The following is a 14,139-nucleotide window of genomic DNA, read 5'->3' as shown; positions in this document are numbered from 1 at the left end:
ATCATTGAAACTTGTACACACAGAAACATGTTAGTCGAGTATTCTTTGAAATGTATCATCAACATAAAGGCCCTGACGTCTGTCAGCTGCATGGTGTAAACAACCTGAGTGAACTGGGACAAAAGGACTAGATCCTCCCCCACATTTAGCCCAGTACATACACTTAATAATAAAATATACAAATACCAGTACTTAAAGGGAGGACTACTTGTGCAAGAAATCAACCCCCCTCCCCCAAAAAAACCCCAAAACCCTGAGAATCATAGAGCAGCAAAAATTTACCAATTACCTGTTCAAATGAACACAATCTTTAAATACATTGAAGAGCTGATGCAGAGCTTGCTACAAGTATATATATGGTACATGTATATGATCAACTTGGTAAAATTATACCAATACTTAGTCCTCGGTGCTCAGCCACCGCTAATACTGGTACTCATATGTAAATATTTATTAGTGATCGAGCTGAGTATACTCATATGTACATAAATAAACAGGCAAATATTATGAGTATACTAGCTCATATGTACATAAATAAATAGGCAGATATTCTGAGTATACTCATATGTACATATATTCATGAGTGAGTCTGCAACATCGGGCAATAGTACAAACCAATGAGCTATACTCAGAATGTCTGTCTTGTCTGACAGAGTTAGAGCAGCGCTAGATACCTAAGTAGACAGAGTCTAGACAGACGCAATGTCCCAAGAAATTTCATGCAGGTCTGCATTGAGCTTTTTGACACATGAGAAGTCTGAGCTGACATAAAACTCTATACTGAGAAAACATGAATTATCATTCTCAAAGAGAGACCTGTTACCATCGCCTATAGAAAATTAAATACCCGTACACCAAATTATGGGGAAATAAATTAAAGTGAGTGACAGAGAAATGGAGGCAAATCTTATAACGTCAGTCTTGATAATCTGAAGTCTTATTACACTGATTCACTGTCACAGAAATACAGGGCCATTACACGGTGCACACAACAATACCCAGATATACACAAATCAAGCACTGACAAAAGAAATTTTACAACATCGCCATAGTCCTACTGCAAGTGCTCGAGGCTCAGGGAATTTAAATAATCTTAGGAGATTCCAAAAAACACAAGTTTGTCACACTGAAATTAACTGTTATCAGCACTGAGTGATCAATACAGCAAAAAGAATGGAAACCTGCTAAAGGCAAAAAGTAAATGTATATACAAATGCGTACATACCAACAGGCAAGTTATGTAATTCTCTCTATAGACTCCACAAGCACAGAAATCCTGAACCTTAAACAACAATAATGCAAGCAAATATCAATAATTAGGTCAAAGAATGAACTGCATGATTAGTATTCAATAATTATCAGTCCATTTATGAAAATTGCCCTGCACTCTTTGCATGCGGAGTTACCAAAGTTCTGATTCATAACTCCCAGATAACTGTGCAGCAGTATCGATTAGTGGCCGAGCGAATCAAGCTGGCATCGACTGACCTGCTCTCTTCTCTTTTACACAAAAATCAATCAGGCTTTGAATACGGCATGCCAAACAACAGATCACTTCAAAATGATCTGCATTAGAGTTCTCTGAAAGAAAATCTATACAAAATGTGCAAAAAAATACGCTACCTTTGATGATAACTTCATTGAACCAACTGTAGTCAAGGAACAGCTGATCACGGTCAACTTGTTCACAATAAAAACTTTGTAGCAAAATATATAAAGCACCACATGTATGTTGAAATGTGTTTAAAATGGCATGAGTTATAATCTAACTTATTGTCAACAATCTTCACAGTAGTTAAACAGCTTAACCCACTGGAGAGAAATGGCCTGACCTTAGGTTTAACTAATAGGGACAACACATGGCTCTCTCAAAGTCCATGCATGTCCGTGGTTCCAGTTGACTTCACCTGAGTGGTCAGTAGGGCTTTTAGTGCAAATAGTATATGTCAAATCATAGATGCAAATTACGAATCAATATGTAACTAATACATGTATCTGGAAGCCCTCTAGGAAATATCAAAATGTCTGACATAGTGGACACTATATATTGATTCCAAGTTCATAAGTTTGCATCTTTTTGTATTGGTATATGCGTACTCCAGTGTCATACAGGTAAAAGTAATTTGAAGTCAATCAGGCATCCCTGTGCCTTATACATAGTGGCTCAGGTACTAATTGATATAATGGGATAACATATGGAGCATGTTTGTCATTACCTGTATGAATTGCATTACTCTGATATATGACAGTAGTGGATGCACAGAACATGTATAACACCTATATATATAAATCTGTACAAACACATCAAACAAATCTCCCTGCGTTCTCTTACCGTTGTCCTGGGGCTCTGTCACAAAACCTTAAATCAGATATATAATATATATAATGGACATATGAATACAAAAATAGATATTTAATAGGTATTCAGTACTCCTCTACTCCTTATATGACTTGTTTACTCTGTTTAAATCAAGTCAAATCAAAGTCAAAGTAAATTGCAGAATGTGGCTAAAAGAACTTTTAAAATGTGCATGTGTCCAAAAATTACTAGTCAGACACTCTCTTATCCCCCTGCCTCACCCCTTCCCTTAAAAAAACAAACAACAATAGAATCAATAGTCTTGAATGATTTTAGATGATTTTGGCTTTGGTGACCCTCAAAGTACATAATTCCTTTCAGTGAACACTTAAAACAATCAAAACCACAATTGACCACCTATCCCCTCTGTCATCAGATGAGGAAATACAACAATGGAAAATACGGAGGAAAAATCACAGGGAAATGAGTATCTCAAAAACGTGTGCCCAGTTACAAAATATAAACTATCAATGAAATGAGTTCATGTTTATAATGGCAAATCTGACCAAAATGTACTGCCTAGTACATGCAACATGATGCCTTAATTATCATTGTATTCAATGGCAGCTAAACCTAAATCTACTGTCAAATCAAATGATTATTAATTAATATTTGTATTATTATAACTGCATGTATTTGAAAATACTGCAGGTACAATTAAGCTCAAGTTTAAATTATTTAATTGTACCACACAAAAATCAGTAACAATAAAATACAGAGAGGCTTTAGTGTTCCCTGTCTGCTTGTTAATAATATCTCCACCACCCCCACCCTTGTACAGTATAACCATCAGAACTACACCCCCTCCCCCTCCCCACCCCCACCCGTGCACACTAACCATCAGAACTAGCAGCTGTGTGTGGGTGATAAACCTACCCATTGTCAAATGCAGAGGAGTTTGATTTGTACAATCACATTCTACAGAGAGGAGATCCATCAGTGTTCCAACATGATTACTGGTGTACTTGGGGAAGCTGATGAAGGGCCCCTACATTAATAAGCAATGATTTGTAAATAGGTCTAATTGACTCCATGATAGATCTTGGTACAAAGGGAGGTAACAACTTTCAATGAATAGATGAGCATTTTCCAGCATGAAGCCAAAAGATCAAGTTTATACATTCATGTGGTAGTGTAGTGCATATATACTTTTACAGAGCTGTTGGAAATAAGCACAGCTGCATTGATGTATCCATTACAGAGTACATATAGCTATATGTAACCATCAACAAATGGTTATAAAATATGTGTGCCAGTCTGAGTTCATTTTGTTAACTATGCCCCCCCCCCTTCTCTAGCTCTCTTTTTTAAAGAATGAAGATCAAACTTTAATTACTGGTATAATAAAATTTTAATAAAAATCAGGTAACACTGAGTAAATCCATTTTAACAAAGAAATTTTAATAGGGATCTAGTCTCTTAAACTGAACATTGTAGACCCATGCACTTTCATCGACATTGATCCTGCCAATCCTATTAGTGCTGAGGAAGACATAATTACTGGGACACACCCAATCTTCGATCTCCCTAACGTAGTCAAATACACAACAATAGGCGTCAGTTAGAAAACTGAATATGAAATAACAAATGACAGCTAGTACATCTTATTTTATTTGGATTACTAAAAGTAATATATTTCATATTTTATTATACATGTATAAACCATCAATTATATTTGAAATAAAATATCAGAAATATTCCCCCCCCCCCCCACCACAACCATCACCCCCATCCCCAATTATAATTGCTTGATCAATATCATTTGGGCAAGGTCTACTTTTAGATCAAAATGATGCTTCTAAATATGCTGCAAAAGATTTGAAAGAAGTCAATTCAGTCAAATTGTTAAAAAGTCATGGATCAAGAACCCGATCCCAAGGTAAACTATGAACCAGTATATCTATTTATGCTGGTTTGACCAATATGATTGCTTATGATCAAGAGCTACATTAGCTATAAACTTATAAAAATAACTTATTACGTAGCTGCAGATCTGTAGCTATATGGAAAAATTTGAGCTGACATGCTGTAAAATTATAGTTCCTCCCATTCAAAGACCTCGCAATTTAAGGTGTACCAGAACTGGTCCTAGTTTTGGACTAGTTATTAACCTTCTTTACTAACTTACTTATGCCATTAAAAAATGCACCTTGTGGAAATACTACCGGTAATATAACACCATAAAATTCTTCAGAAACTTAACTACTGACACCAATATCACTATACTATCACTTTACTTGCTTTGGACTTTCTCTAAAACACTCATCATCCTCAGAAAGTGAAGCATGTTAAATTGAAAAAAACATTTATGGTATGTGCAGATTGAGAGTCCCCATTTTTACATGCAAACAAACCACACTACTTCACTTTATGGGGACAGTATAAAGGGTGTTTAAAAGAAATTAAGAGGCAATTTAAGTGATAACATCTATCTTAAAATGTTTGGGGATTTTTCTGGTATCAATCATTTGTACAACATGTTTAGGGAATTTAGGGAATCGCACCCAAACCAACTCATACCCAAATATTTGAGTACGACTTCACTAGTCAACTCGTACCCACGGGAAAACTATATTTATACTAAGAAAATAAAATACAATAGTTTTCATTCATATGTTATGTTTTTTATTTATGTTTTATTTAACTTTAAATTAACTTTGCCTGTTGCCTAATCCATTTGATTACTCAAAAAAATATGTTTTAATTATAAAACAATATCTAATACAGTGATTTACTTACCATTTTCTTGCAGGAAACACGCCTCTCTCGAACCATGTTGATCTTCCAAAAGTGATGAAAATGTGTGTTTCTTCTTAACTATGAGCAGCATGTTTATTTTGTGCTTACAAACTCATTGGTTGATCGGTTGAAAGGAATCACATAAAGCAATTAATTTTATTTTTAATTGATGATAGTTAACCTGCTCATAATCATTCTTTGATCCGTCCGCATTCAAATACAGAACTATAGTATACAAGATTTTTATAACTAATTCTTTTAAATTTGTTATACAATTCGCATATTAATGTTATCGATAATATACAAAACATAACATCATACGAATAAAAGCCATTCATTTTATTTTCTTATAATAAATATTGATCTGCCCGTATTCAAATACACTGAGATCTAGGACTATAGGACTCGAGTGAACCACATACATAGTTTGGGGTACGACCTGACCATTTGAGTACAAGTTGGTTTGGGTGCGAGTCGGGTTTGATACGACTTGACTGTAATTCGGTTCATGGACCTCCTAAGATAAATATCTGAGCATTGAAGTATATCTAATAAATTTATTTATCAGAGGCTTTGTTCATATTACAGCTGTTGTATGCTTGTCTCAGACAGGTTTCACAAAATTTATCATTCAGAAATTAAAATACACAGCTGATAAATCACAACCGCAACAAAGCAAACCAGTGACTGTCTAACTATACTCTGTCCTAAGATATCCTGGATTCACATTTTGTTTAATTGTTTGATATTTATAAATACCTCAGGCATCAAACGATGTTCATTCAAAAGTATTAAAAATTTTCAAGATTTCTCAGTCAAAATGCCCCAGCCGGTTAGCTTATCAGGTTTCAATACATTGCTAAAAATTGTGATGTCTACAGGGATTTTGCATTTCAGAAAGCCCGGATTTTAACGTTGAAAAATTGCGCGATGTATTCAGAATGGAGAAAGATGTAAACATTCCCCATTATTAATCTCCGTAAGGAATCTGTTTTCGTTCTTTTGAATTTTTCCTGAGTGAAAGATGATAACAGTGGATAATGTGTCAATGAAATTATCTTGGAAATTATCCCTTTCAACTATTTTGATTGCACTTCTTTCACAGGTATGTGTACTTTTATTAAAATTCGTCCAAATGTGCTGCATAAATATCTTGGGGCAGAACACAAGGGCCAAGCCCGTTTTAACATAAATTTCAATGTAACCATAAATCTTTATTTATATCCGTCTATGTTGGATAACGTTCCTGGCGTTAGTCGAGGAAAATGAGACTTTTGAGAAAAGGATAGGTATAACGTTAGCTTTAACCCACAGGGATGTATACTATACATATCTACTTCTCTACAGAAAACAATGGCGTATCATCAGCAGATCATCAGAGAAAATTCGAAAATTTCTTTATTACATCAGTAGTGTGACACTCTGCTGTGTGACTGTGTCACAATAACAGTAAGCGAAATAAAATCTTAAGAGTACAATATAAAAAATAAGAAAAAAATACATACTGAGTGTAATTCTGAAAGATGTAATCCTGATATAAACTATTCAAAGCGATTACCGAATTGTCCCTTTTCCTTTTTAAAAACAATCCAAGGGAAGATAACTCTAATATTATCTGCCTACTTTCAGTTTCAATTTATCAGCTGTGATAACGGGTGGGAGGGAATAACTAGTGTAGATGAGAGGACCTTGTTGATGAGAACTAATTTTTGTCAATATAAACAAACATACATCTCCACTATTTTGATATATCAAACAACCACACACTTCCTGTGTTTATTATCAATAGTTAAAAATAGAATATTAATCATCATAGAAGTCGTTGAGATGAGAAAAATGGACAGGTACGTAACGTTACGATTTTACCCCAAATTCACTGTTTTGTTGTACAGGTACAAAACTAAACATCACCAAGTTAACTCAGTTAAATATATTGTTAACAATATACGAGGATTGTCCCAAAATTACGTGTAGAACAGGACCAAATGTGGAGAGGAGTGATTTAATATACACTGGTGTTATTGTTAGATGGTAATTTCGGTCGGGGCGTGATTAAATCCAATAAAGCCCAAAGGGCTTACAGATGTATTTTATTCATGGATTCAAAGTATGATTCCTTATTACTTATGTTTATATAATTTTCAGCAATTGTACGATTAAATATTAGAATATTATTATGCAAACCCCTCTTCCGCCCCAACAATACGTCATTTCAATTTATTGGACTCTGAATCGTAGTACGTGTTATCACAAAGACACTGAAAAATGTAAATATTTGTTGCTATATCATGAGATTTGCATGTAGGTTTTTTTTGTTTTTTTTGGGGGGGGGGGGTTATGTACATGTATGTATAATCAAAGTACTGAAGAACTGACGGGAGTTGATTTTGTCGATGTTTATTTATTTTAAAATCAATGATATGTTATTTTGCATGACAAGTACATGTATAGTTTCTAATTTGAATTACGCACATTTTTATAATATGAATTTTTGGACTTTCGAAAAAACACCATATGAATCATGTTAAATAATATTTAAAGATAAAATTAATTCAATCAAGCTATGTATCAGCAATAGAAATATTTCTCTAACATTGTATGGATCCAAGCAATATTGAACTCTAGTCTCGTTCAATCAAACGCTCGGTTGACACCGTCAATCTCCGACAAGGATTTTCGCAGACAGCCGAGCGTCGAGTTGGACGAGACTATATTGAACTCTGGCGTAGGAATACATACGACTACAAAAAATATTGAAATTGTTCGTACCATTTAAAAACTTACTATTTTCAAGGTATTTATAAATAAGTTTCTTTGAAAAACAATGCTTTAGCATAAATTACATCGAATTTATCAATTATTTTCAAGAACTAAGTCTTGTCAGCAGCAATGATTTGTGTTGAGGTCCAAACTCTGTTTCACTTTCGGTTTGTCTGAGTAACTGCATAGGAGAGTTGATTAAAATCAAATTCCAAAAACAGATTATACATCTTCGAAGTTAATTGATCGCAATCTAATTTATCACGAAATATGAATATTTCAAAATAATTACCCAATGTCGTATTGTAAATTTATTGCAAAAGTAAAGTTATAATAATAATGCTTCATAAGTCATATTGTAAAGTTTTGTATTTACACCCATCCAGTAAAAATAACTACAGCATGACGCCAAACTTATTAATAACAATATCCTGGAACATTGAAAATATACGTTATGTTCCTATCGTCAATCTCAATAGTTCCACTGACAACGTCTAATTTAATGCATAGGCGCTCCCGATTTATAAACATGTAAGCGTGGAAGAAATCTTCATCACTAATTTATAACACCAAGACCCAGAACTGTATAAAAAAGTTTCAAATTATTTTGTAACACATCATATTCTCTCTGGAACAGTTTTCAAAACAAAAGGTTGTAAGCTGGGATCTTACGCTGTAAACTGAGTTTGAAACTGTCATCTTTATATGATTGAAAGTATAAATTCAGTTATAGGCTTATTCGTGATCATATGACCATTGCCGTGAAAATAAAATACAAAGTAATACAGAGCATTTTTGGACTCTGCAAATCGTTTGTTCTCAGGTAGACTCTTAAAAACAAAACTAGAAATGCCTAGTGAATGTGCACTCAGGGTACCTGTTTAAAGAAAATGTTACTTTCCAAGACAGTTTGGGAAATAGAGCGTAAGTATTGTGACCGATGTGAATGCTGGCAATACTTAGTCTAGTATTCGACGTCACACATTGCGCCGCCTGGGAAAACCCGCTGATATTATTTCTAAAAAAATGTTTCTCAAGGACTAATTTAAACACGAATTTGAATTTTGGGGTACTGTTTGACAAAGGGTCAATGATCAAAATACAGTTATATGGCGAAAACTGAACAGAATTTAAGTATTGCCATCAGTTTACGCAAGCTTGGGACATCCCTCGATGCGCAAAAAAGTTAAAAGAACGAAAGCGTATGGAAGCTAGGAGTCTTCTCATATTTGTTGTAAAGAGTTCACAAAACTAAATACACACTTTTATCAAGTGGTGGTGACTATTTGAATTCGGTGACCATTTTATTTTCCTAGCAAGGTCAATACATGTATTTTGTTTATTTTACTATGTTTCTGTTATCGAGAATTTTATTAAATTATTACAATACAGGCACGTAGCATCGTTTTTGAAAGTGGGGGGGGGGGGCAGACTCATCCAAAAAATCTTCACAAGCAAAAAAAAAAGAAAAAAAAAGAAAATTTAAAGTTTTCAAACATCTTCAAAATCCTAATCCGGGGGGGGGGGGGGGCTGGCTTAGTATATAACTTCAATTTCACTCCTTTTTTCCTTATTTTCATATCATTTTTTTACATACTCCCAAAAAGTGGGGGGGGGGGGCAACTCCATGATAATTCAATTTTCTATATGTAAATTTTAAAAAATTTGTTGCTGCGAGAAAAAGTGGGGGGGGGGCAGCCCCCCCCCCCCCCGATGCTACGTGCCTGCAATAACGTTTTAAGATTTAATTTTAATAAATTTGTTAAGCCCATCAAATAAGGACATTTGATCAGAAAAAAAATTGGCTCGGGTAAGAACTTAACTGAATATTTAAATCATTGAATAAGAAATTGGTTATCATATGACGCCATCATATATGTTACGTTGTGCAATTTACAAGGTATATCAATCTTCATGTTCCACTGCATGTATTAACTATTGATTAGGATGTTGTATCCTTATGATCTAGTTAATTTTATCAGAGCTTTACTGTCAAATTACATCCAGTTGAAAATATTCTTTCTGAATCTGACAAAATATACATTTAAATTTCCCCTCGCATAATACAGCTTATATACTTGTAAGAACTAACCCCTCGTAACTGTGCAACAGCCTCCCCTTACTGCATGCGCATACTCACCTTCATTTTGACGCCATATGTCGTTTTAACATTAAGGTTTTTTTATCTCTTCGTTGCAGTGATTTGTTCACTCCTTTCTCATGGTTATTAAAGATAAAGAAATAAATGTGTCTAAGAGTTCAAAAGAGTAAGTTGGAGGAAGTTCGACACACAAAATTGCGAATGAATATTTTTTACCAGAAACTCTTCTATAATTCAATTAGTAAAAAGTTCCTGGTAGAAAAAAAAAACCAATCTCGTTGTTCTAACAGGAACCAAATTTCGTCGGGTATGTGTCGACGTGTAGTCGATGTGATATTTGATTCGAGGTTTTCAACTCAGTGGTAACACATTCTGGGAATGAGAAGCTAACGCTGATATGATGCTCAGACATAATAATCTTAAAGGAAATTTATATTTGTTCTGGTCACCCCTGCGATTGTTATTGTCATTTAAATTTTAGACCACGTGATTTTATTTGACCCTTTCAGTTTCGCAGTAAAAATTATGCCTCGTGTTTATAGTCTATTCCATAGAATCTAAGGTACTTGTAGTAAAATATAAAATCTAGAGGTTTATTTATTTTAAACTTTATCTTTATTAATTGGTGGATAAAATATGTTCTAGAAATAAATGCAACAATACAAAAATAGTTTTTATCTGCTGTTGCAGCAATTAACATGCTTGTAGAGATCCCCCCCCCCCCCCCCGAGGATTAATTTTCGATCCGCGCCTGACCTAGTAATAGCACCAATAGTGAAACAGACTATACTATTTTATGCAGAATGTTCCTTGAAAATGCCTCGATATGCTACTTTTTTATGCAAAACAGACACCCATTATTTTTCTAAAAACATGGTATTGCACACCACAAGCATCACACATGGCTATGATTTTATTAAGCAACCCAATGTTATTTTCAACCACTCTACACGTTGATGAACACGAACGACAACTCTGTTCTGAATATTATCGTTTAATGTAAATAACCGTTAGATGGTGAAATAAGACAAACATCGTAAAAGGTTTTCATGATTTAAAATAAATCCAAGTAGGATATGATATAAAAAACGACCAGTACTTACGTATTTTGAGAATATTATCCGAACACTTATACTTCCGCTCGAAATTTTCACATGAACTGAACAAATCTCGGTGAAGTCTCGTGAACTTTCATTCGAGCACCTCTGGATTTTTTACATACTTAGCAACAATAAAGAAAACATTCCGAACACATTCGCAGGGGTGTGGTGTCACTCATGTAACAGTTATTGAGGTATTGGAGATAAACATGAGATTTGAGATACTCGGTGGTGATTAAAACATTGTTACATTTCTAGATATCACCTTTCTCAGAACCTTCTTTACAAGTTTCACTCATACAATTGTCAAATTTCAGAGAGCGTGTACTAGCGGAGTTGGAGGATCAAGGATTTTCGGTGGTGGAGGACGTCCTTTCCCCGGAGGAATGTCAGAGATATAGCGATGAGTTCAAGAGCTGGGTCCGCCAGTACAAAGACAATGACAGGACGTACGGGAGCTTTGAGTCCCTGGTACAGTCCTACAGAATAGGACACTTCAACGCTTCCTGGGCAGTCCGCCTCAAGGTCAAAGCCGTGTTCGCCGAGATCTGGGGGACATAGAAGTTGCTGAGTAGTGTAGACGGAGTGGCAGTGTCCCCTCCACCTGAGAGTATGCCAGGTACCCCTCCAATGTTTTATACACACCCAGCTAGTTCACATTAAAATTGATCATACTTTAATTGATATAAATATAGAGTATTGGCATTTCTTTGGTATTTCTCTGCCTCAAACAACGAAAATATTACAACTTTTAATTTTATTCGTATTAAATATACATCAACTAAAGAATGCAAGGGGATATTATTCTGCCAATAAACGTCAATTAAGGTTTGCGAATTGTATTAATAAATAATTTTGAAGACAATTGTATGGACCATTTACTGACTATTCACTAACATACAACCTCCTTACGCTTATCGTTTCATTTGATAGTGATTATATGTATAAAGTTCTGTTGCCTTTACATAACTATTGTAGGTCAACCAAGATTTCGCAACGACAAGACCTTTCTACATTTGGACCAAGGAGCAAACCGACTGGGTCTTCATGCCTACCAGAGCGGAGTGTATCTAGAGGAGTCGTCAACTTCTGATCACTGCTTTAGGGTCCTAAAGGGATCCCATAAATTCATACAAGAATTCTATGACCATTTTCCTTTGGCAGCGAAAGAATCAAGTTCTATGGAATACTATGAACTCAGAGACGAGGAGATAAAATGGTACAGCGATTTGGGGTGTCCACAAACAACTGTCCCTGTCCCCAGGGGAGGAATGGTATTGTGGGATTCACGTTTGGTTCATGATAACGCGAGACCGATAAAGGGCAGACCTAACTCCGATAGGTGGCGCCACGTTGTCTTTGTGTGTATGACGCCAGCGAAATGGGCCAAACAATCCGACATCAAAATGAAAAGAACAGCCTATGAAAATCTTCTTCTTACAACCCACTGGCCAAGTCAAAATGTCACTACCTTCCCAATGTACCACCCAACGGGGAAAGAGGGGATTCAAGAACTAACCGAACTGCCCGAGATAGCTACAACAAAGGAAGCTAAGTTGTTGATGGGGGTGGAGGAATATCACTTCAGTGATGGAAAGTCCAACGGACCCGAGGAACCAAAATGGCGATAAAAAAAATATAAATTGAAATTGAAATTAAATTCCAATTAATCATATAGTATCAAGTCCAGTGATATAACAACATTTTTTTGGTTTAATATTATTAAAAGATTATTATAAGCTTATCATACCCCACGCACCATGTTGCAGGGGGGGGGGGGGTATCCCAGATAGCATGACTATGTTGGCCCAACGTTGTTACACAGTGGTTGACTTTGTTGGACCAACGTTGGAAAACTACGTTGGCCCAAAGTTTTTTTTGTTGAGCCAATATGTTGGCCCAACGTTCGGCCAGCTGGTAGAGCCTACATGTTGGGCCAACGTAAGACTAATATGTTGGACCAACCTTCGACCGATGAGCAATCATACTTTGGGCCAACATACAGTTTGCCAACGTTGGCCCAATATGTCCACGAGCTTTTTAATGGCCAAGCCTTGGGCTTATTTCGTATCGCCAACCATCTATATTTTACGAGAATATTTATTTGTTAAGTTAGCATGTTGGTCCAACGTTGGCCAAACAATGTCTCCCTAACTACCATATTGTAGGATTTATGAAACACTCTATTGCATTGACCCAACAATGTCTCCCATACCAACATTCTGTTGGATTCATGAAACCCAATATTGCGTTGGCCCAACAATGTATTCCCAACTAATGTATTGATGTGTTTTATCAGACGCACTGTCACAATGGCCCAATGTTGACCCAACGTTGCATGCCCAACATCAACCATCGGCCAACGGTACAACCATTTGAAATCCTTGGCTCAACCGTGACATAGTCATGCTGTCTTGGATAATGTTTTCGACGTGTTCTTCAGTCATTCAGTCATCAGCGCAACTTAAACCCACCCCTACGAATGTTATTGTTATTTAAATTTTAGACCACGTGATTTTAGTTGACCCTTTCAGTTTCGCAGTAAAAACATTCGTCGTGTTTATAGTCTATTTCATAGAATCTGGGTATTTGTAATCAAATATAAAATCTAGAGGTTTATTGATTTTAAACTTTATCTTCATTAGTTGGTGGATAAAATGTGTTCTAGAAATAAATGTGACAATACAAAACATAGTTTTTGTCTGCTGTTGCAACAATTAACATGCTTGTAGAGATCCCCCATAGGATTAACTTTCGATCCACGCCTGACCAAGTAATAGCATCAATAGTGAAACGGACTATACTATTTTATGCAGAATTTTTCTTGAAAATGGCTCGATATATGAACATTGTTTTTATGCAAAACAGACACCCTTTATTTATCCGAAAACACGGTATTGCACACCACAAGAATAAAACATGGCTATGAATTTATTAAGCAACCCAATGTTTATATTTTCAACCACTCTACACGTGGTTGAACACGAACGATGACTCTGTTCTGAATATTATCGTTTGATATAATTAACCGCTACCTGGTGAAATAAGACATACATCTTAAAAGATGTTTATGTTTTAAC

General features: G+C 35.4%; 1 protein-coding gene and 1 non-coding gene across 16 annotated transcripts in view; one reads left to right on the top strand and one right to left on the bottom strand.

Annotated features, from left to right (window-relative positions):
* LOC105346588 (ventricular zone-expressed PH domain-containing protein homolog 1) overlaps positions 1 to 6,672 on the bottom strand; it is a 40,799-nt gene extending 34,127 nt beyond the window's left edge. For 3 of the 15 annotated variants that reach the window (XM_066078209.1, XM_066078217.1, XM_066078227.1), the window contains exons 1-2: positions 1,624 to 2,368; positions 1,226 to 1,282 (exon numbers count right to left, since the gene is read on the bottom strand). The gene's annotated coding sequence lies outside the window, so the exon portion shown is untranslated. The other 12 variants (XM_066078208.1, XM_066078216.1, XM_066078226.1 and 9 more) reach the window with 6 other exon arrangements.
* A 122-nt stretch (positions 6,673 to 6,794) lies between these two features.
* Positions 6,795 to 13,749, top strand: LOC105321131 (uncharacterized). The gene is made up of 3 exons (XR_010711479.1): positions 6,795 to 6,942; positions 11,377 to 11,678; positions 12,038 to 13,749. It is a non-coding gene; the product is annotated as an uncharacterized protein (transcript).
* Positions 13,750 to 14,139: the final 390 nt, after the last annotated feature.

Source organism: Magallana gigas, chromosome 3 (assembly GCF_963853765.1).
Source record: "Magallana gigas chromosome 3, xbMagGiga1.1, whole genome shotgun sequence".
Taxonomy (NCBI): Eukaryota; Metazoa; Mollusca; class Bivalvia; order Ostreida; family Ostreidae; genus Magallana; species Magallana gigas.
Note: the sequence above shows the minus strand (reverse complement) of the source record. Positions and strands in the feature narration are given on the sequence as shown.